Raw genomic sequence first — 25,292 nt, 5'->3', positions numbered from 1 at the left:
CCTTTTGGTCAATTATTTCTGAGGGTTTGAGTACCTGCCCTGTGTCAGGCATGTGCTAGGATGCAGAGCCTACTCAGACATCGTCTCTGCCCTGTGAAAGTTCATAGCATCTGGAGAAATGAGCAATAGCAGATAATAGTGGAGGGCAGGGAAGGGGCAGAGCGTCACAGAGAGGAGCCCACCCTTCTCCTGGCTGTAGGCATCCACTCTCCAGGGACACAAGGTCAGCTGGCCACAGGGTTTATGTGCTGCCTTCCTCTGATACAAGAAGTCAGTCACAGGAGGAAGAGGAGAAAGTAACTAAAAATAAAGTGGTTTCTGATTTGAGTACATTGCGACATTCTTTCAGTCATTTTAAGGAACAAGTCCCTGTGTTCTTGCAGGGAGAACTTGGAAATCAGCAGCCATAGATTATTTGAGTTACAAAATGTTTAAGACCTGGACCAGGCTTCCAGAAATCCTTCAGACATTGCTTCTCCCTAAAGGGAAGAGAGAGCTTAATTTCCTTTCTCTCTTCTCTCTCTCCCCCCATGTCCCTCTCTCTTCTCTCTCACCACCCCTGCACCCTACCTCTCTCCCTCCCTCCCACCCAACCCCTACCTCTTTATTTCTGGAACACAGGTGCTAAGAAATAAACTGATTTATTTGATCCCTTTACTCCCAATAGCATAATATCACCAAAAGTTCAGGTTCAGGTACAAGGTCTCAAGTCTTTTAAAAGCTGCATATATATTTCCAGAAGTCCTTATTGGACGGAGGTGAGGCTTTCCAATTATCCATCTCAATCTCCCAAAGGCTACCCTGTCCGTGAAGCCTCTGCCCAATTAGACATGACCCTCTGTCCTTGAAGCTCACAAAGTGCTTGACCTGCATCTCTCTTTTCTGTTTCTTGTAATAACAACCCGCATAGACAGTGAGTTTCATGGTGGCCTCCCTAGTGCCTAGCACAGTTCCAGGAACACGGCAGGTGCTCAGTACTCTTTGATGGATGAGGGAATTTATCACTGACTCCTCAGCACCTGTCACAGTGCTGACCACCTAGTAGGCTCTCAGCGGTTCCTGAATGAATGCATCAACATAAACTCAGCTTTTCTCTCTAACGGGTATTAGGGATTAGATGAGTGGTTACTGTATGGTTTCCTTTCCTTCCCCACCCCACCCCCACCCCTGAGCCTAGTCTTGCATTTTGTCCTGGTTAGTACTGGGCATGGATATAAAAACATTATTTTAATGAGGAACTCTCTGTACTTTGTAACTTTCATATAAATCTAAAATTATTCCACATTATGAATTAATTTTAAAATTTAATTTGTTCTTCCTTTGGAAATTTTCTTCTACCAGTTAACCACCAGAACACTGGGGTTACACTTTTTTATAGCTCTTTTCATTGAGAAACCCTGCTTTTTATTTAACAATTTACATGTATATGCGAAAAGCCATTTATATAGCATTCATCCTGTGCCAAGAACCATTCTGGGTTCTTTATAAATACAACTCACTGGATCCTCATAACAACCCTGTGGTAGTAGTATTCTCTTCTTACAAATGAAAAATTGAGGAGTGGAGAGGTTAGGTAAGAGCCATCAGGAGGCACCAGGCAACATAAAGTCTGGTCCTCTTAGGATGTTATTCTTTCCCTGGGACTTCTTTTCTCATGAGCTGAGCCATGGTCTTAGTCCGTTCAGCCTGAATAATGCAGTATACGAGGTTCCATCATGGGAGAGCCCCTGAACCAAAGCCGTATCACACAGCTCAGAAAGAAAGGCCACCGCGTTTGTTTTCCCTGCACATTTCATGGAAGAAAGAATGAACTCTCTTTCCATCAGTCTGCACCCAAAGCCAACTTCATGTCCATTCTCAGAGGCTGACTCAAGGCCAAAGACCAGCCCAGCTGACAGTCAAGCCACCGCTTTATTCTTGTTGATATGAGCACGAGCCTAATGCATCTTCACACTACACATAACTGTGTTTTTCTGCCTGTGTCAGCTCATCCATTCCCAAATGTTTTAACTATTCCTTTTACACTGACCACTCTCCCCAATTTCTGTCTGCAGACTTCTCTTCAGAGATATGGTCCTGCGTGTTCCTCTGCCCTGTTGTGCAGCTGAGACTGCCATCCCTTCGGTCACCCAAACTAACTTTGTGGCCTTATCTTCCACCTCCTGCGCTGACCCGCTTGCCTACTACATCCTCCCACCTGCAAGGTTCAGATACTTCTAACTCTTTTTGATCCATCGCCTGGCTCTTCCTTTCCCTCCTCCTGAAATAAACTCTAATCCCCGGTCCATCCAGTAGATTCCTATTTATATTTCATAACTCATCCCAAATGTCTCCTCTTCTTAGAAACTTCCCTTGACATTTCTAGGTTGCAGAGAAATTGCTTCTGGGGCCACAATGACTGTCCAGGCCTGAGTTCCCCATGCCATAGGCTCCTAAATCTGGCTGAAAGTAAATCTGTACAACTCTTCTCAGGATTATTTTTTAATTGACAAACATAAATTGAACCGCACAGATCTTAAGTATATAATTAGATGAGTCTTAACAAATATAGACACTCACAAAATAAACACATCAATTAAGAATCAGAACATTACCTGGACTATTTCTACCAGTCAATCCCTATCTCTAGCCCCAGAGACAACCACTGTCCCAGATCTTTACCAAAGATTCAACTTATGACCTTCAATTTCATATAAATGGAATCCTACAGTATATCTCCTTCTTTTTGTCTGGTTTCTTTCAACCAACGTGTTTTCAAGATTAATCCTTGCTGTTTCATACATCAGTAGCTTATTTGTTACTGCTGAGTAGTATTCCACTCTATGAAGATACCATAGTTTGTCCATTCTCCTGTTGATGGACATTTGGGTTGTTTCCAGTTCTGTGCCTCTATGAATAAAGCCACTGAAAATGTTCTTTTACAAGTCTTTTGTGAACATGCATTTTTACTTCTCTTAGGTAAATAGCCTTTCAAGGTGTCTGACCTTGCTACTACCAACTTCTCAAACTCATTTTCTATCTTAAATATTTTCAAGGTCTTTCCTTGGCTTTAAAGGCCCAGTCCAAGTTTTTAAGGCTCACCCCCACAATAAATCTATGAAAGAGCCATAATTAACCCCAAAACTCAGAGGAGCCAAGGGTCTTGCCCAAGGTGTTGCCCAAGGAACAACACAGAACTAGAAGATAGTTTCCAATCCTAAGGCCCCAACTCATTGCTTTCAGAGAATACCATCAATGGTATGTGTGTTTGGTATGCTCCCAAACACATGTGCCACCCCCCTTCCTTGAAGTTCCCTCAAATCAGCTCCCTTTTCCTCTAGCCAGTGTTTCAGGGCCTTCAAAGGTCAAGGGTCCACAAAAGATAGGCACCCCAAATCCAGTATCCATTTTTCTACTTTATTTTCTTGCTACCCTTGGCAAATAAATATCAACCAGCTGACTACAGCTATTCCAATATTCCCTGATAACCCTGTTATGGAGAAGAGGGTATAGATAGTTGAGCCACCAAAATATGAATTCACCTGGTGCCAAATCCAATTGAAAGAAAACCTTTAAGTGTTTATTTTATACCAGATGCAGGGGACACAAAGATGACTAAGGGCCAGTCTTGAGTTTCAGGGAACTCACAGTCTAATGAGGGCAGATAGATTATTAAATATTGCAAACAAGAGAGGTCTTCGCTTCAGCTGTAAGTGGTGGGGGAAGACTCCCTTTCTGGAGAAGTTGTGACTGGGGGTTTTCTTGAAGGTGATAGCACTTGTGATAATCCTTGAAAGTTGATTTGTTAGATTTCTACATTTGAAATAGCGTGAGCCAAGTCCCAGAGGTGGGGAGTGCCATGACGCTAATGAGAGCAGTGACCAGGACAGTGTGGCTGGGGTTCCCACTCATGGAAATGGTGAAAGACAGGGTGGTGCAGTTGGCTGGCTGAGACCCAATGCCACCCTCCACAGGTTTTGACTTCCCCTGATGGGAATCAGAAAGCAGACGCGTGTTTAGGAAGATGCTGGGAAGCTGAGGAGATGGCTTGTGGAGGAGAGAAGAACAGCAAGGAGCCCAAAAGTGTCATCGGATGAAAGAAGACACAGGCCTTGAGAGAGAACAGGGACAGTTGATGGGAAAGGCACAAAACTAAGAAACCAAGAAGAGAAGTGATGTCTTCAAGGACAAACTAGCAGAGCAGAAAAAAAGGGGCTCTAAGGCCAGACCCTGCAGATGGCAGCCCCAAGGACAGAAGTGGGCACCATGGAAAGTGGTAGCACAGGACAAGCTTGAAATGAGCAGTGACAGAGATGGGGCCTGCTTCAGGGAACTGGGCCCCAGAGCAAGTGGGCCTGACGAGGTCAGCAGGATGTTGTTTGTTCTTCTATTTATTTGAATTTCGTTCGTTTTTTTTAGGTCTGGGTTAGGCAAATGCTACTACAGACTCCTGGGAGCAAAAACACAAGGACTCTCTCTCAAGATTTAACTGAGCGCTGAACATTAATTAAAATTGAGAGGACGTGTTCCTCCCATCCTCAGAGACCCTTAACTCTGAGACCTTGAGGAATTCACTTCCCACTTAGCCTGTGGTTCTTGGCTTCCTTCATTGTTGTAGCACGCGCCTTCACCACCCTTGCAGGCTTGTTATGAAGATCAAAGGATAATGCAAATGAATGAAGTTCCAGAAAGCATGGAGTGCTATTCTAATAGAAGCTAGTCTTGCTGACATCATTATTGCTGTTAGTGAATGCTGCCAGTCAGGAAGGGAGACTTCATGATGGGACCAGCCCTTTACGCCAGCACCTAGAGAAGTTAAAACCATCACTGGCAACCTCCCATTTGGCGCAAGAAAATTTAAATGCTTAGTGTCTGTTGACCCAAAAGCATGACACATTTTATAGTATGTTTCTAAGTAGCAATTTTCCATGAAAAAGAACAATGTCCCTTGGCTTGAGGGGTTTTTAGCAAGACTTACTTATTTTTCCCCCTCAAAGAACTTCTAAAGATTTCTGGAAACACCCAATCACCCTTGAATCCTTTAATTTCCTACCAATTATCCACAAAAGTACTTCTGACTAATATAATAGAGTCCAACATTCTGAAGTACATCAAGCATTCATTCGGACAAACTGTAGGACCTAGACAGAGCACGGAAGGTGACGGAAAAGGGAATTCACAGGCTCCCCATCTCACCCTCACATAGGGGTTCCCACCTAAAGGGACACTCTGATGGAAAGGGGAATTTTTACAAAAGAGGCAAATTTCTCATGGAGAAAGAAAACCAGACTCTGTGCTGGGGGTGGAAAGTTCTTGGCTGTGTCTGTAACACACACCTGTTGAGCACATACTCTACCCACCATCACCATCCCTGAGAAGACTCTGTGGTCCATTCACATGGGAATTAAATAAGGTTCCTACATTCTAGGAGTTTCTAGAGTTTCTCAGGAAACTTTACAGTAGTAAAGCAAGCCATTGACCATTTATCTCTACTCAAAAGAGCTTTAGCTGTGGGAGCTGCCTGTTCAATTTCATTTTCAATCAACAGAAGTGTGACTTCATTACTTCAATGTCAATTCAATAAGATTAGTCTGCCACTTATTGCCAGACACATTTTCCTAGGCCCGGGAGTTAGGTGGCCTCTGCCTCATGCTGCTTACAACCCAGGGTATTAAATTGACTGGGGTCAAGTGCAAGATGTGATCATTAAGAATCCTTTCTATCTGCAAATGTCATACCTTCTTGAACGCTGCAGTCTAATGTTTGTTTGTTTGTTTGTTTTTGAAACCCATGGTTAGCCTTCTGCCAGTCCAGAATGAAATAAAGAATTGAGAAAGAATCAGGTTAACTTGACCCATGTAGACAGGAAAGCTGGACATTTAGAACTTTCCAAATCTGCATAGAAGCAAATTCAGCTGCATATAGTGGTCAGAAACCCATTAGAAATCTATCTGTCCTTAGCCATCTCAGCAAAGGCTTCAGGGTGCAACACAGGGGAGGGCAGGAATAAGAATAATCCTATGGTAAAAAAAAAAAAAAAAAAGTTGGTGAAAGAGGAGGGAAAAAAACACTCTAAGCAAGGATTGGGCAAAGTCTTGCAAACCAATACGAAGGATACACAGGGGAATGCTTCCCAAGGTTGAATTGGTGACTGGACCAATTTACCCTCCCTTAAAAACACTGGCATTGATTAGCGAGTGTGACTTTATGGGCTATTCGCAGCTTTAGTTTTCATTCCAAGAAACTGGCAGCATCTCTCACCACTGATCTCCCCAAATTGATGGATGGTAGCAATTATATAGAGTTATTTATGTAATGTGTTGTAATAGCAGCGCAAGTTGGCTGTCACTTTGACCCAGACACCCCCTCGCCCAATTATAAAGAAACCCCATCACAGAGCTGCCTTCAACCAAGGGCTAGGGAAAGAAGAAAACAAAACAAAACAAAACTCTTCACCCCACCTCTTAAGGAAATAGGAATTTTGAAGGCCTTAGAGAAAACCATGCCTCTTTGGTAGAAATACTTAGCAGTATTGCTCAATATTAACTTGTCTTTATGATTTATCAGTCCATCTGGGCATTTATTCCTGCCTGTTCTTGTAACAAACAAAGATTATTAATTTAAAGATTAAATTCTATTTTTTCACTAAGTGGATGCTTAATGACTGTGTATTATGTGCAAAGCATTGGTCTTGTCTCTAGGGAGATGCAAAGGTGATTCACAGCTCCTGTACTCAGGAAGCAGGGTGACTGGCAGCTTTATGATGAGAATAAGGATAATAACCATCATAACCACAGCTCTCATTTATTAAGCACCTGCTGTGTACCAGGCATTGCACTAAGTACTTTGATACACAGTCCCTTACAACTCATGGATGAGACTGCCTTCTCTCCTGCCCTCTGGCCTTCAGCCACTGACTTGTCTACTCTTCCATGAGCACTGGATGTGCTCCCACCTCAGGGTCTTGCCCTGTTTCCTCTACCTGGACTCTTCTTTGCCCAGATGTCCACGTCTCATTCCCTCACCTCATTCAGGTTTCTGCTCAGATATCCCGTTATCTGGAAGGCCTGTCCTGATATGGTCCTCCAGGTAGACCAGCAGCACATTCACCCTCACCCCTCACCCCACTTGTTTGCCTCCGGAGCACTTGTCACTCCTGACAAATTATAAAGCCATTTGAAATTGCGTGGGAATCAGGTGCAATAGCTGCACAACATCGTGATGTATTAAAATCCAAGAGTGAATTTTATAATATGTGAATTATGCCTCAATATAGCTGTTCAGTAAACTAACAGAATGAAAATAATTTATTGTCTCTTTCTCCCCCTCTAGGAGGCAAACTGGACTTTGTTCCCTTTCCAGGTGTCTTCTTGGGGCCTAAAGAAGCACAGAGCACAGAGAAGCCATTCGATAAATATCTGCTGAATGAAGGACCATATGAGAAGGAACCTTAAAAACTAAAAAAAAAAAGGATCAATCAGCCACAATCATCTGTTGATGATTATCAGTTTTTCCTAGAAGTCAAATAGAATAACTCCTGGCACAGGTTGTCTGCTTCTTGAAGAATTCATTGGAATCCTTTTTCTTTTTCTTTTTTTTTTCCCAGTCAATTGCAATGTCATCAAACTGAGGAAAAAAAAAACTTAATGGATAGGCATTTCTAGATTCACACACACTGGCTCTGCCAATTACAGTGTATGACCTCAGTGAAAGAATTCATTCTTTTAAACTTCAGCTTCTTCATCTATAAAATGGGGGATCATAATATATTATTGAGTTCTTGTGAGATTATACAACAGAATACATATGGAATATTCTAGCAGCATCTAAACGTATACTAAGTGGCCAAGAAATGTTTTCATATCTGCCAAAATACCAGATCTTAAGGATACTCAAATTTCATCTGCAGGTACAACAAAACAAACCCCACTTCTCAAGATGTGTGAACCCAAATTTCAAAGCAACGAGAAAATGCCATGACTGCCCTTCCACTGGATGTCTAGTTACATCCCCACTTCACTTCCCATCTTCATGAATGCAGACCTCTTTACTTCCACACCATGGGACTTGTTCAACACAGCAGAGGAGAAAGAGTGCGGTTTTCCTTCTTCTCAGACAAACCTAGGTTTGAACCTGAGATCCACCTAGCTGTAACCTTGAGCAAGGAACTTGAATACTCTGATCCTCAGCTTCTTTATCCATTCAACAGGAATCACATGCATATTTCTTTCTCTCTCCTTCTCTCTCTCTCTCTCTCTCTCTCTCTCTCTCTGGATGAGTCAAAGTGGAATGAAATAGGCAGCAAACACAGTATACATTCCTAATAACATAAGTGCCTTCTAATCACTGCCCCGTTCACTGGGTGTCATCTTTAAGGATTGCTCAGAAATGCTTTCTCTCATTTATTATTCAATCACCCAATAGTGAATGAGGGCCTACCCCTGTGCCAGATGCTGGGCTTGGAGGAAACATGAGTTCATGAAACAGATGTGATCATTCAACCCTTGCCCTTGCAGAGTGTATAGTCTGTAGGTGCCCAGGCGGAAGCACCCTCTACTCTACCCTTGTGCCATATTCCAAGAGGTCCGTAAGACCCGAGCTCGGGATGAGCAAGCAGCCCTCTGTCCTTCCTCTTCTGTCCTCTCATGGTTCCAGATATCTAGGCATTTGAATGTCTAGAGGGAAGAACCTTTGGTCCCTCCTCTTGATTATACAAATGAATGAAGGCAAACCATCTCTCTAGCTTCTGAGAGTTCCAGGTTCTTTAAAAAGATGAATTCTGATTCTGGGCCTCAAAGGCCAATGGTACAAGAAGCTGGGCTGCCATTAGACAGGACCCCAATCTCAGGAAGCATTAAAGGAACACCAGATGAATCATCCACACTTGGACATAGTATATCCACCTATTACTAAGATGATAAAAAAATAAATAAAAATAATTTTTAAAAAATGGATGTACCATTTCAGTGAATTTGCTCTGCAAGACTAAGGTTTTCATTCCAAAAGGGGACTTTTTCCTTATTCCTTGGGCCAATAGCCTCGCTGGAAACAAAGTCATTAATCCTCACAGGTAATAAGGTGATTTAAAGCTTTGAGTAGAATGCAAATCAACTTGACTCCTAGCCTCTCCCTGCAAAAAGCCCTGTGCAAATATCAGGGCACTTTCATAGCTTGCCTTAGTCACAGTTTCGGGGGAAGAACACATCCTTCCTTCCAGGAAATGCAGCCTATACCATGCTTGGGAAAGAAATGGAGTCCACCTAGGTCCTTGACATCAGCTCGGACCTTCTGGCCTTGAAAGACAAACTTCCGGGCCATCACAAGTCTCCACTGCAAGGTAACATCGTGTCCCTATAAATTTATATATTAGATCTGTTTTCAAAGTTTGCACTGGCACTGTCTGAATATAACATTTGCCACATGGATCAGTTTCTCTCTTAAAAACATCACATTGTTTCATATCTAATAAGAAATTATAACACATCACTACATGCATAATCTCATTTAATTTCTACAACAATCCTACGAGGTAGGTATAATCCTTTTTATAGGGGAAGAAACCACAACTTAGTAATTTTGTAAGTAATAAAATCAAGACCCAAATCCAGATCCTTGGATTTCTAATCCTATATTTTTCATCTGTTCCACAGCTGTCTTGCAACATTTTCCTGGAGCCCTATATTATATATACTATATATAATATAATACATAGTACATATATAAAGATATATATGATTGCTCTTCTTTCATGGGCAATAATGGGAAACGAAAGTACAGGTTAGCCATGAGGAAGCAGAAAACAGAACTCCCTCCTTTTCTCTGCCTAGCCCTTTTGCCATTCTCCTGAAAATTTAAAGTAGTTTTAATGAACTGAACTTTCTTTAGAATGCCCAGTCTCCATCTGAAGAATCAGTATGGATTCCATTTTCTACATTTGTAAGTGAACCACTGGGAGAGAGAGAGATCCCTGGGCAGGGAAATGATCTCGGGCTCCCAACCACAGCCAGAGCCACTTAGGAAGGGCAAACTTTCTTGAAGAGTGCCCACAGAGCCAGCCAAGTCCCACTGTGGCGTAAGAGTACATACACACACATTTCTTTATTCAGGGTTTCGGACAATAGATAAGTTCTGCGGAGTTGCATGAAATCACATGTCCATCACACCACTCAATAAATAGTTGTACCAGATAATCTTTTGGGAGGAATATATAAATGTCTTTTTCTCCCCTTTGTACCTCACACTCCTTCATTCATTATTTTCCCACTATTTACAGCTGTTCCCATTCTGAAATACCTTTCTTTACTGATTGGTTCCTGAACTTCTTAGAATGCATGGTTTATAAAAGAATAAAACAGAGGATTTTTTAAGTTATCACATTCCTGGATATGTACTCAGGAAGCCACTGTTTGTACACTCTACCAATATTCAGCCCAGAGCAAAGCATCACCCACAGAGCTCAGAGCTGAGGGACAGCAGAGATCAGGCACCCCAGAATCTGACCATCTAACCCCAACTGCAAAGTGTGTGGAAAAATCTGGAAGAATCTGCTGCAGCATGGGCTTACCAACAGCTCTTTATCAACTGCTTTTCATCTTACTTCCCCCAAACACCCAAGCCTCAGGAGCAAGGACCAAGGAAGATAATTTCAAGGAGGAGAAGGAAATGCCATGCCCACAGCTACCTCACTGCCTCATCTCACTGCTCAGGAGCACGTAACTGGCTGTCCAACATGCACAGCAGCACTTACTGAAGGGGGTGGATGGCCTACTGTTGACTGTGGCTTCCTTTTCAACTCCATTCCCCTGATCCTACTTCATTGAAAAGTGAATGTAGCTTTCTCCACTCTACAACCTGAAACTATTATCACTTAATTTTCCTTAAATAGTCCAGGACCATGGTGAAAAAAAAAAATTCAGTAACACAACATTTCTTTTTACTAAGAAACATAACAAACTTCAACATGTATACACTAGTCTTTATTTAAAACCTCTTCTGGAAAAATGAAGGGGAAAACAGAGGGGGAGACGAACCATGAGAGACTATGGACCCTGAGAAACAAACTGAGGGTTCCGGGGGAGGGGGGGATGGGTTAGCCTGGTGATGGGTATTAAAGAGGGCACGTACTGCATGGAGCACTGGGTGTTATACGCAAACAATGAATCATGGAACACCACATCAAAAACTAATGATGTAATGTATGGTGATTAACATAATAAAATAAAATTTTAAAAATAAATAAAGCCTCTTCCACAGTATATCTGAAATTTGTGAAAGCTTTTCTTGGTCAATATTTAAAATCAGCTTTCAGGGGTGCCTGCGTGGCTCAGTCAGTTCAGTGTCTGACTCTGGGTTTCAGTGTAGGTCATGATCTCAAGGTCATGAGACTAAGCCCTGCACTGGGTTCCATGCTCAGTACAGAGTCTGCCTCAGATTCTCTCTCTCCCTTTCCCTCTGCCCTTCCCCATGCTATCTCCCTACCCGCCCCCCAAAATAAATAAATAAATCTTAAAAAAAAAAAAAAAACAGCTTTCACTGCCAGTGTCAAAATGAGGTGAAATATGGAAATAGCTTCAGCCAGCAGCAAATCCTCTCAAAATGCTTCCTCAAAGTGTAGCAAAAAGAACATGAAGTGAAAAAAGACCTGGATTTTCCAATGGCTGAGTAATATTCCACTGTATATATGGACCACATCTTCCCAACTTTTACATCAACATGGATGGGACTGGAGGAGATTATGCTAAGTGAAATAAGTCAAGCAGAGAAAGTCAATTATCATATGGTTTCACTTATTTGTGGAACATAAGGAATAGCTTGGAGGACATTAGGAGAAGGAAGGGAAAATTGAAGGGGGGAGATCAGAGGGGGAGACTAACCATGAGAGACTATGGACTCTGAGAAACAAACTGAGGGTTCTAGAGGGGAGGGGGGTGGGGGGTGGGGTAGCCCGGTGATGGGTATTCAGGAGGGCACATACTGCATGGAGCACTGGGTGTTATATGAAAACAATGAAGCGTGGATCACTACATCAAAAACGAATGATGCATTGTATGGTGACTAACATAACATAAAAAAATAAAATAAAAAGACTTTAAAATGGGCAACAAAGATTATTGGATGTCCAGTGTAGCACAACCTTCTGGTTTGTGTGTTTTATCATCTTTGAGCTATTTTATAAATAATTAAGGTGTTAGAAATGGAATATCATTCAGTGATAAAAAAGCATGAACTCTTGCCATTTGCAATGACATGGATGGAGCTAGAGAGTATAATGCCTAGCAAAATAAGTCAGTCAGAGAAAGACAAATACCATATGATTTCACTCATATTGGAATTTAAGAAATAAAACAAGCAAAGGGAAAAAGAGCGAGAGAGAGAGAAATCAAGAAACGGACTCTTAACTATAGAGAACAAACTGATGGTTACCAGAGAGGAGGTGGGTGGAAGGATGCATGAAATATGGGATGGAGATTAAGGAGTGTGCTGGTGGTGATGAGCACTGGGTGATGTATGGAAGCACTGAATCACTGTATTGTACACCTGAAACTAATATAACACTATATGTTAACTGGAATTAAACTAAAAACTTAAAAAATTAAGTTGTAGAAAACTGATGGTGAATAAGATTATTCAAAAAATGCAAATTAATTCTGTCTGTGGAGATATAATTGATTATTTGCCTGTGGATTTAAAAGTTTTGCATCTATTAGCAAATTTTCTCAGCATTCCTGATTATCTGTATGTGTGTGTTCTTTGAATTCCCCTTTGAACCAGCTGTAACATCTTACTGGTTCCTTCATTAACTAATGAGTTATATAAAATCTTGACGTGTGTTTATTTTATATGTATATGAGATTCATGATTTAATCTATAAAACATTACACTTTAATAATTCTGGAGGCTCCACTGAGATGCCCCATGGGTTTACCTGATGGAGCCAGGTAAACTTGATTGCTAGAAAAGTGCACTTTATAGGTGGCTTACACCTGGCCTCACTTTTCTTAGGTTCATGGAGTGAAAGCCGAGCAGCAATAAAACTTGAACTCTGCTAAAAAAAACAAAACAAAAAAAACCTGGATTTTCCAGATCATTGTTTCGTCTATGATTTGCTATGGGACATCGGGTAAGGAACTTTTTCTCTCTGGAGCTCAGCTTTTCCATTTCAAAACAAGAAATTTCAATTTCAGAAACTTTCCTTCCTTTCTTCCTCCCTCCCTTCCTCCTTTACTTCCTTCCTTCCTTCCTTCTCTTCCTCTTTTCCTTTCCCTTGTCCTTCTCTCTATTTTTTCTTTTTTTCAAACAATAGAACCCCTCACCCAAATGAAATCCCTTTCAATTGGCCAACATATTAACCATGAAAGTGAAGCTACTCTTTTTGTAGCTCTCCCCGTTGGTCTCCTCTTTGCCTTCAGGAGTGCATATGGCAGCCAATCAGCAACGTAGATCTCCTTAGAACCCAGCTCATTAGAAGGAGGAGGAGGAGAAGGGCAAGAGGAAGAGGAGAAGGGGGAGGGGGAGGAGGAAGGGGGAAGAGGAAGAAGACGAAGAAGAAAACATTGAACTACAGGATGAGAACCCATACTGTACAGTGCAAAGTGTGTGCACTTTGGAATCAACAGACCTCAGTCCAAATCCCTACTCGTGTCTGCTTTCACTAGGGTACAAGTGAAGAGCCATTTTACATGAGTTGCTCCTTGAGCCCTCATCTCTTCATCTGTAAAATGGGCATAACAATATCTATTAAATAAGGTTACCCTGAGGATTAAATAGAAGGATTATTAAAGGATGAGTTAAATCCCTAACATATAGTAGGAGCTCAATAAATGGAACCAACTGTTTTTTACTGAGAAGACTAAGTGTCCCACCAAACACCTATAGTCTTGGTGTAATTATTAATAACATATCCTTTCACTCTTAAAAGGCCCTGGTTTGGACAATAAATTATATGACTATTTAAACCATCTCCTAAAGTCACCCCTCCAGTTTTGACTCTGGGGCTCTCAAAACATGCAGGAGTCTACTGGTTGAGTTTTAGAATCCCACAAGGAACCACAGACAACTTTTCATTGTCAAGGCACGAGAATACGGTTGGTGCCACTACAGAAGCAGACAGGCAGCTCACAAACATAGAAAAAACATTTGTTTAATGGTTTTATACTTCACCAGGGGAGAGATCCCCTTGACCCCCATAACTGGCAAATTCTATGGGCATACACAAGTGGAGTCAGAGTGGAAGAGAGCCAGGAAAGCCAGCACTGGAGTAAGCAATCTCTCATTCATTTCATGTCTCCTGCAATCCTGGTGTTTCCCTTCCTTGTTGAACATAGGCAGGGCAAATCACTGAAGTCGTTGGGAAATGAACCACTTAAATTGTAAACTCAGATTTGGGCCTAAGAGAACACTGATCTTAAGAGTGTATACTGATACAAAGAAATATGTGCATCTGAGTACATATTGTGTGTTTGTGTATGCCTTGTGGTTATAATTAAGCAAATCCATTATGAGCCAACAAACATTTGTGGACTTCTTTTAGTGTTAGAGATTCCATTCCCAAACCATTGGCTTATTTGTAGACTTGACTAGGCTCTTCATTAAAAACTAACCACTTCAAAATTGTTTTAAGCTTCTGAACATCAGGCTTGAGAACAAGAGAGTAAATACCAGCATCACTTATCACTTTGGCAGGTTCAACAAACAGCATTTTGGAGTGTAAACAGCCCTTAATAGAGACTCTCACTGCTATTAGTTAAGCAAATAGGCATTAGGTTGAGGAAGGCAATCAGTGACCCATCTCCACAATGACTGATTGTTATATGGGTTGGCCTCAGCTGACGTGGTGCACATTCCACCCCAGCACCTTCTGAGGGAGCTGGTGGTGACCATGCCATTTCAGGGTTGGATCTATGCTCCAAGCTGGGCTGCCATTAGCACAGATTAATATTGCTTTATAAGGAATGTACATCCTGGAAACTGGGATCTTTAGTCTTCTAAGTATTATGATGCCATTTACATAGAAAAAACTAGAGGCAAAAATGAGGCAGAGCTGAACTGTTCTGCTTCATGGAAGAGAGAGGGATGAACATGTGGAAGTAGGGGAGGGGAATGGGTATTCAGATGGAGGAAACTGGGACCAACAAGGCTGGGGAAAAGGGAAAGAGAAAACCCATGACCCTAGCATATGGCCATGTCCCAGAACAAATTTTGAGGAATGAAAATATTTCAGGAGAATGCTGTAAATTGTTTGCTCCAAATGTGCAAAGCAATCTCCCTCCTGTATCTCCCCTTAGGAATCCCGAGTAAAGAGGTGCCGGAAGCCATCTTCACATTGGCAAGGGTGAAACTAGTGAGAGGACTAGAAGAAGCAGAGTAAGAAGATGAAGGACAGTTCCCATCTGGCTTACACATGTGGGCTTCATCTCCTAACACAGCCTGTTACACAAAACAGGTGTTCAACAAGCATTTGTCAAACAAATGAGATAAATCCTGGGGAAAAGCTCCGAAGGAAGGCCTTGTTCCTACCACCACAGAGGACTGACAAGGGTAGAAAGAGAAACAAAGAGGACTTTTCCTTATTGGTTTGCAAAGGCAAATCCTGACCTGCTTAACTCCATGCTAACATAGCACACAAGTGTCTGCTGAGAAAGAACTCATAGGGCCAAAGATCTCTTCATGTGACATTGGCTTAGCTTTGGGTGTTTGGTTATTGTCACTGTTTTGGAAAGTTTTAGCAAAGACAAAGAGGGCATTCAAAATGCAGAGAGAAAACTTCCCACATACCACCCATCCTGATGTGCATGACACTGATCTAAAAGCAAACAGAGCAAAGGACATCCATATGACGCCCAGCTGGCTGAGTGAATTTTTGCCCTGGGTTCCATCTGTTCTAAGCCAAAGTGACAGACATAGCCTGGGGGTTCCACTTACAGTTCAGATTTGCACAGCTCAGCTGCTTCCCTTCCCTCGGCTCCTCCCTCAGTTCTTTTCTTTGCTTGGAAGCTATATATATTTCTAAACCAACAGAATCCGCTTTAATGACTTCAGAAACGACTGTCCCAGGACTAACACTGACTCACAGTGAGACCTAAGGAAGAAGCAGGAGTAAGTACTTTGTTCCTCTAGTGCCCTTACAGTTTTTACCCGCCCAGCATCCTTCCTGACTTTGGCAGAGCTCCCTTCTTCATTCTGTGTCACCCCGTTAGAGCTATAGTCTCCACACCTACCAGCATCCCCTTCCTGATCACAGGGTCAGTCATGTGACTCCAGATCAGCCCACTGCAGTGCTCTGTGCCTTTAGCAACAGTGATTGGTCCAGGTGCATTTGTCTCATCTACACAAAGCCCATCAAAGTTTTGCCTGGATGGATAAATGGGCATTGGAAGTTAATAAGCTAGAAAACATGTGACACTGGAGCCCTGGTGGCCAGAGCCTGCCCATAAGATCAGACTCATACCCAGAAGGACACTGAGCGAAGGGGTGAAGACAGGTTGAGCTCTGATGTCACAGCTGGAACCCCTAAATCCAGATACACAGAATTTCATTTGTTTGTTCATTTATGCTCAGGCTAGTTTCAAGCTGGATTTCTACAACTTAAAATGGAAAATGTTGTAATGAGTATAAGCGAATAGAAGATGTTTATATTCAAGTAACCTTCATGCAGCAAAATGAAATAATCATAGCAATTATTGCCTGAACACCCATTCAGAGTCAGGACCTGTACCAAGACATTAAGTGTGTATCTCATGTGAATGTCCCACTCAATAAATGAAGGCACCCGAGCCTCAGAGAGGTTGCTTGACTTGGACAAAAATCACAGAGCTAGTCGATGGAGGAGGGGGGATCCTAATCTACACGTCAGGGTGTATTCCTGGTGAGTTCACCCAGGAGCCCTGAGATTCTGCATTTTTAACACTCTATGCTTCCAAAGGAAGAGAACATACAACAGCTTCATTACGTGGAATCAGCAACTCTTTTGTGCTTGTTTAGTTAAGAAGATGCCAGTCCTTCGCTGTGAAGCTTAGGCCCTCAGCACAGTCCCATTTGTCCTACACAAGCCTCTAAGCTTCCAAACGAGGCTCCTGAGGGAGGCAGAGTCCAGTGGGAACCAGGTGGTGAGGCCTCTGTACTGGTCTCTTGGGCTGCCTGTGCCACATGTCAGGTAACCAAGAGGTTTGCTCTGCTATCACCACTTGCTGGCTGAAAGTGGGAAGTGGGGAAAACACGAAGATGGTGAGTTCATCCAGGACCAGCCACTTTCTTGGTCCCTAGTGAGCTCATCCAGCTTTTGCTGAAGTGAAGAAGCTCAGGAGGGGGATGGCTCTTAATATATCGGAAACAGGACATGAGCATATCCCCAACCCCCATGTTTGACCAACTTTGCCCATCCTCCACTCTCTCTCCTACCTCCCCCTCAGATGGGGGAGGTGAATAGCAGCCTATGAAATACATTCCAAAGGCCCACTGATGAGGTTTCCCTTTATTTGAATGTCAATTCCCATTCCCAGTTGTGAAAAATGCATGGTTTCCCCTATTTCAATTCTCATTCCCAGTTTTGGAAAAATGCATGAATGTAACCCTGCACTACCATTCATTGCCTCTGTGACTTTGGTCAAGTTACACAGGCTCTCCAGGCCTCAGTTTGTTCTTCTGAAAATGGGAATGAGGCCGCCTACCCGAAGGTATCAGAAGAATTTAACAAGGGATGCGCCATCACTCCTCCTGGAGCTTGGCATGGGGCAGATGTTCCATGATGGTAAATATCGTCAGGGCTTCCCAAGAGTGTTCATGAGAATGAACTTAATGCATGCTGGACCCTGGCTCCTCTGCCTAATCTTCAGTTGGTGCCTATTAAATAGCCAGCTTCTTTCAAATGGGCCAGGAAGGGAGTGATGGCTATTCCCATTTTCCGTATTTTAGAATCCCCACAAATAATCCCTGGCCACAGTTGGATAGATGGGGCAGAGCTATATCCTAAGATCATGGAACTCCCACTCCAGCCTAATAAACATTTGTGTGAGTGACTTTGATGCTAAGGTGAGTGATGGAGTAATTGTGGATGCTGTGGAGGAGGAGGAAATTAGAGGCCCCAAACACTTTCTAAGGCGGCATCCTTTTTTTTTGTGGCATCTCCCATTCTGTCAAGACCCGGGACGTACCCCGCATAGCCACCTCTGGTGCGGAGGGGTCACCCAGGCTCTAGACAATCACAGAGGCATCAAGCTCAGGGCAAAGCATATTCTAGGACTTCCCCACTGTTCCTTGTGTGGACGAGGAAGGCACGGGTCCTAAGAAGAGGGGCTGCCTCCATAAATGTTTCTGCTAAGGTGGAAGCATCTGGAGAGTGATTTTCAATCCTGAGTGTATGTTATGAATCACCTGGGGATCTTGTCTAATGTGGATTCCCACTCGGTGGGCCAGGGGTGAGCCCTGAGATTCTGCATTTTTAACAAAATCCCAGGCAACATTGAGGTTTCCAGCCCAGGAACCACATTTTGAGACTAGCAAGGCTCTATCTAGGATGTAAGAAGTTCACAGTAAATGTTTGCTAAGTAATTAGTAATAGAAACACTGATGACTGAACATACCCGTGAATAATACAGGGGGAAAGTAGATTATAATGAAAATTCTATTATCCAAGCTAGATGGGGGTTAAAGATCGTAACTTCCAGACTTTCAGACTTGACATTTAACCCCCACCCCCGTATGTTCCTGTGACTCTTTTTGCTTTGTTACTTCTTTTTCTCCTCAGTGACAGGGCAGTCAAAAGAGCAAAATCACTATCTCTAGTATAATCTCTGAGTTTCAGTGCTCAAACCTATACAATGGGAATAATGCCATTTATCCCACAGTTGTTGCAAGGACTAAAGGCCTCAGAAGAGTGGCTCCTGACTATTACGTAATTAATTCCTTTGAGGAGACAACAGATTTCTCTCCTGCACGTAGAGGGAACAGGGGGAGAATATTACTCGTATGTATGTGCTAGCACTGTCCCAAAGCATTTGGGGTCCATAGTGATATGACAATTTCACAGACAGGGAAACTGAGCCTTAGAAAGGGGAATCGGCGACTCTTATCCAAGGTCACAAAGCTGAGTAAGTGGTAGGGAGCCGTTGTGTCTGAGTCCAAAGCCACATTCTTTCCCCACCATCCTGCCTCTCCCCTGGGCCCCGGTGTGGGCAGCATGCCCCATCTGAACACAGTGCTCCACAGTCAAAGGCTGTGGGGATTAGCTGTCAAGGCTCCAATCGACCCAAGTCCCGGCTCATTCCTTGGCTGGGAAGCAGACAGCCTGTTTACACGACACAGGTCTGGGATGGCAAAATCCTCAGTGCCTGTTTGTCTGCTTTTGCCTTCTCCTCTCACTCGGACCTTCAGTGAGTCAGTTTTGGTCAAATCCAAGGACAGTCTGTGCTGAGCACCCTCCAACTTATCGGGAAGGTGTCTGAAGCCCTGAAGGTCACTGGGTGAAAGTGTCAAAGTAGACAGACAGATGACCTCTCACATCCTTGTGGGAGGGAGCTGTTTGCCGAGCAAAGGGTTCAAGGACATCCTCTCTCGGAGTCCCAAACAGGCCTGAATCACTGCCCCCGCTTTCCGACCACAGATGTTTTCTTGCTCACAGCCAGGTTCCAAATGGGGCAGGATCTGCCAGAATGAGCTCTACAAGAGACTGAAAGGAAAGAAATGTGAATCTGACACGTTGTTTCCACCTCTATAAACCAGGCCTCCAGGTCCAGAGCCTGATCCCACCTCAGTATCTCCCATCCTGTGGCAGCGACCACTAATTTAACTGTTCCCCAGAGATTCCGGCTCCCCTGCTATAGCATATGGAACTATCCGGGGACATGACTGCCATGTTCGCAATCACGCTTCCAAGCACCGCTGGCTTCTTGGGGGGCCATGCAACCGCTTCTGACCCGCGGAAGTGATGTGTCTCCCTCCTGGGCCAAGGCATGCCTCCTCCGCCCTCTCTTTTTTCATCCCAGAGAGAAAGAAGTCACAGGTGGAAGGAGCTTATGTCTCTGACTCACCATGCGGAAGGCTTCCTGCCGACCAGGAACACCCACATAGACAGCTCAGTGAGTGAGGAATAAAGCTTTATTATTTTCAAGCCACTGAAACTTTCAGATTTGTTTGCTAGAGCAAGTAACATGACTGTGAGTACACCCCGGGATTGGGATAGCAGCACTGACTCTGACTGGATCCTTGGTACAGTGTGCAGCACACAGTGCTCAGAACGTCATCCCTGGGATCTCACAGAACCCTCCTACAACTCTGGCAGATAATTTCCGGCCCCATCTTCCACCACAGAAACCCCAGCTCTGCATAGTAAATCATCTGTTCCAGATCATATGGCAAGGAAGCAGCTATAGGGTTCAAACAAATTTCTGTCTGACAACAGATTCAATAAGCCTTCCCTTTAGCCACCTCTGGACAGTGCAACCCTGAGGTCCCAAAGAAAGAGCATCTTTCTACAGTCATCCCTGGGCAAGAGTGCATGATCTGAACTCCTTTATTGGTTTACTCCTCCTGTACAGGCCCCCACTTGGGACCTGGAGAAGATGAGGTTGGGAAAGAAGAGTGGAAGCTGATTCCTCATCACTCTAATCTGGCCAGCCACAGGACAAAAAGAGCCCTTGCAGGGATTAATAGACCTTTACTTAACCCTCTGAAATGTAGTTTTTTTAAAGTGAGTCTTAAACTTGCTGTTGAGGGGCGCCTGGGTGTCTCAGTGGGTTAAGGGTCTGCCTTCAGCTCAGGTCATGATCGAGGGTCCTGGGATCAAGCCCTGCGACAGGCTCCCTGCTCAGCAGAGAGCCTGCTTCTCCCTCTCCCTCTGCTGCCCCCCACCCTCGACATTTGTGTGTTCTTCCTATCAAATAAATAAATAAAATCTTAAAAAAAATTAAACTTGCTGTTGGTAGGTCATAGTGAAATAGAGTTCCAGTAAATTTCCCAAATGAGGTGACTCAAAAGTACTTAAATTGAAATGTGTAAAGGTGACCAAATTGTAACATACGAACTATGCTGTACTGAGTTCGATGCAGGCTCACCAAGGACAACCCCAGAGGGTGCTTATGACACTGCAGTCACATTGTTCTCAAGTGCAGAAAATATGGACCTTGGAGCAAGAAGCTGTAGGTCTAAGCCCCAACCCCCTGGCTAAATGTCCTGAGTGAGACACCTTTCAGAGCCCTAGCTTCCTCATTTCTGAAGAGGGCATGAGCGAGCGGAAGCTGCAACCCTCTCTTCCTTACCATGTTTGAAGATTTCCCTTTTTCATCTTTGTGCTCAGCATCTTATACTTGAACTATTGCAGCAGGAGAGGGGAGAGAGTGGTTTCAGGACCTTCTGCTCCTGTTCCCCCCTCATTGTGCCCAGTGAGAGAGCACTCCTGTTTAACTCACCTAGAGTTCCCCAGCATCCTCAGGATAAAATTCAAGCTCTTCAGACTGCCATTCAAAGTGTTCCATGATCTAACCCCAACCTTCAATCCTGCATACATTCCTTTATCCAATCCTTCATCCTACAGTTGATCCCCATGGCAGTTTTCGCACTTCCCTGTGCACCTTCCTACTAGTCCATCCTCTTCTAACTTCCCTGAAAGGCTCTTCCCTATCCTAACTGTTAGAAGTTCAAACCTTACCCATATTTCAAGGCTGATGTCAATACAATCACTTCTAGAAACCCTGTCCTGATGTCCACAACTGGGCCTTCCATCCCTGCCTTCCAAGCTCAGGCAGCATACTTCTTAGGGCCTGGCACCTTTGATACTTGTTGACTCATTATTTGACCCCATTTTTTATCTCCCCTTCCCACTCCTTAGAGAAAGAACTCCACCTGCCTCATCTATGCATTGTCCAGCACTTAGAGGTATATCTGGCACAAAGTTGGCATTTGACAAGTTTACTAAATTAATTCAAAACCGTTAAGTCAAGGAAAGACTCAGAAAAGACACCTGATGAGAGAGAATGAGACTAAGCCCTGCTGCAGTAACAAGTAAACCCTGACACTCATGACTTAAGGCAGTAACAGGTGGCCTCTCACCGCACTCCCAGTCCCTCCGGGGTCAGCAGCTCCCCAGAGCAGAACTCCTCCAGCCACCGAGGCAGGAATCCAGTCTCCTTCCACTCCTTATAATCTCTGCATCCCAAGTGCAGAATTCAGAATTCCACTATATCTGCAGAGAGATGGAAGCCAGGTGAAAAGGCACATTAAAAAACCTTTCAGCTCATGAAGTTGAAAGAACACTTAAATAGTGTACTCTCAAAAAAAAAAGAGCTCCCCATTGCTTCCACCAACTGTCATTCAACAAGTACAAGGGCCATAAGCAGCCACAGTAGCAAGCCGAAATAATCCATTGTTCATTCTCTGTGAAGTTTTGACCTGTTAGACCCAGCTGTTTTCACTATTTCCATTGGTCATTGTTTCTGGTTCTCATTAGTTGAAATTTATTTTAATTATTCTGTGACTCTATTTTTTCCAGAACACAAGGACTTGAGGTTCACATACTTTCATCTTTTATTTATGATTCGTTAATTAACCAGCACTGCATGGAGGGATGAGGAGAGCAAGAACTTTTCAAAAATCCTTTTTTCATGTAAATGTGTAGACTACTTCACAAGAAAACTCAGATCCTTTGTAATATTTGTACTTGATGGCATTTTACTTGGGAAATACTGGTAAGCCAGCTCTGATCTTAAATTTTAAAGCATTTCATTAAAATAAAAAAGAAAACATAATATTTCATAATACGAATTTGCTTCATTTTGCATGTGCCAAACACAGAAAAAAAATCAACCTTAAAGCAATCAAAATTTCCCCATCAACATTGAGCATGTAATTTTTATAGCAGAATATCCCTTGTCCAGATATATTATACTTTTATTTTTAAACCATGGGGAAAGAAATGATTTAGAAACTCAATAGGAAAAGAAAATAAATCCTCAAAAAGTATGTATCATGGAAGGTATTTTCTAGTGCTAAGTATGAATTGACATTTCATGTCCATGAGTATGATTTCATATTAGGAGTCAATATCATGTTGCATAATTCATGATGTAATGTATGGTGATTAACATAACAATAAAAAATTATTTTTAAAAAAATATCATGTTGCATAATTCACTTAAGTTCTGCAAGGGTGAAGAGGTAAAGTGCATATGTACGCCATCAGTCATGGGATAATTTCTACATTGTTAAAGGGCCATATATCTTTTCCTTTTGCTTCCACATGAGACCAGACCACCACTCTTGACGAACCATCCCCCTCATGGCTTCAACAAATTGATGACTTCCAAGTCTCTCTCTCCAGAATCCACCCTGCTCTTGAGCTTCATACTTACATAACCAATTTAGTGTAGAACACCTTTATTTCCAGAAGGACCCCAAATTTGCCTATCCCAAAAGTAGCCCACCATCTTCTCCTAAAATTTCTTATTCCTTCTTGTATTTTCTGAGCCAGTACTCAAATATTTGCTGAATTAAGGAGGGACAAAGAGATTCATTCTTCATTTTCCTCATTTTTATTTCCACAGAATAATATGACCCTTTATATACTTTTATGTTAGCTCCGCCCACTCCCCCTCCCCCCAAATAACCTGAAGTGCCTTAAAAGAATCTACAAGATAATACAAAGGAAATGGTTAAAGAAATGATGGGAATGGCAAACTGGCTAGCAATGCTGAAAGAAACCTGAGGAAGACTGATTCCCAGCACTGCATAGCAGGAAGTGGGGATACAAACCAGGTTCTGAGCTTTCCAAAGGCTAAAAGCGAAGTGGGAAACACTTATCAAGGATGTATGATTCATAGTGTCTGTCAGACTAAAGGAAATGGCAGCCGTTCCAGAGGAGCATGGTTTTATTATAGAACAAAAGCAACCCCAGCAAATGTGGGTGGTATACACTTCCATACGGGATGACTCCGGCCTAATGAAACCTCTTGGGTTGCCTACCTTGTCTATTTAACAATTAGGTAAGTGAAAATGGACTTAGGTAAATACCTTATGAATACCTAAATTAACCTTTCCTTGAAGACTGAAAAAGAGTGGAAGTGGGCAAAGAATGACCTAATCTCTGTGGTCTTTTCTACTTACCTGAATACATGACTCTAGTGTCCTCTAGCATCCTTAAGATAAAATGAGAGTCCAATACAGGTTTCCCCACCCTCCAAAAGCAGAGGAGATTCCTCTGAAACTTTTCCTAAGCCAAAATGAAATAAAGCAAAGAAGCAATTGCTATCCATTTATATGGAATTTTTTTTTAGCATTCCCAAACCCCAAAAATAACCTTCTTAAGCTTTTCTGATACCTTAGGACACATCTTGCCAACAGTGCACGGAATAACTGGAGATAAAGCACAGATCCTCACAGATGCAGCTCAGAGCTCCAGCGGCTAGATGCTGAGTGTACTGAGTATACTTCCTGGGGAAGGAGCTTGGGGGGTAGGGGGGAACTCCTGCTGCTGGGGGTGTGCAGCTATAAAGGCTCACTGCAATACAAATGCTGAACGCTATTTTGGCTTTCCACCTTTTTTTGCAAAAGTAAAAATCCTCTTCAGATTGATTTGGGTTCGCGAAAACAGGTCTTTAATGTGAACAGATCTTTCGGAGAAGCAAAGTGGCGTAACATGAACTTTTGAAAAAAGAGATACCTGTGTAAAATATATTTTAGTAAGTCAAGGTCCTTTGTGATCTGGCTTCAATTCCCTCTTTTGCAATGTAAACTTCATCAACACTGCCAATACCTACTACTCCTTAGACACACTGCATGCTCACCCCACTGGCCCTTGTTGGTGCTGTGTCCCCTGCAAAGCACACTCCCACCCCACATCTCTGTCTCGTAGTCCTGACTGTCTCATACAAAACCCAATTTCTTCCGTGAACTGTTCCCTGGCCCCAGAATCGGGAGCTCCCTCCTTTAGACTCCTACACCACATACATGCCCTTCAGCTGCTGCATTTATCCATAGCATATCAAGATTCCCGGTTCAGCATGGAACACTGGGTGTTATACACAAACAATGAATCATGGAACACTACATCAAAAACTAATGATGTAATGTATGGTGATTGACATAATAATAAAAAATTTTAAAAAAATAGATTCCCTGTTCAGTAGCTGCTCCCACATATAACAAGTCAATATTTACTGAGCACTTACTATATATTAAGCACTGAGCTAGATGCTTTAATATATATCATTCTCTTTGATTCTTATGTTAGTTTTCTGTTGCTGAATAACAAATCAACCTTACACAACCTTACATGATAAGCATTTATGGTGGGTCAGTCTCTGTGGGTCAGGAATGTGAATGTGGCT

This window comes from Eumetopias jubatus, unplaced genomic scaffold (genome assembly GCF_037043125.1).
Source record: "Eumetopias jubatus isolate StellerSeaLion01/CBP00866 unplaced genomic scaffold, mEumJub1_p1.0 scaffold_15, whole genome shotgun sequence".
In the NCBI taxonomy this organism is placed as follows: domain Eukaryota; kingdom Metazoa; phylum Chordata; class Mammalia; order Carnivora; family Otariidae; genus Eumetopias; species Eumetopias jubatus.
This window is presented reverse-complemented; position numbering follows the sequence as displayed.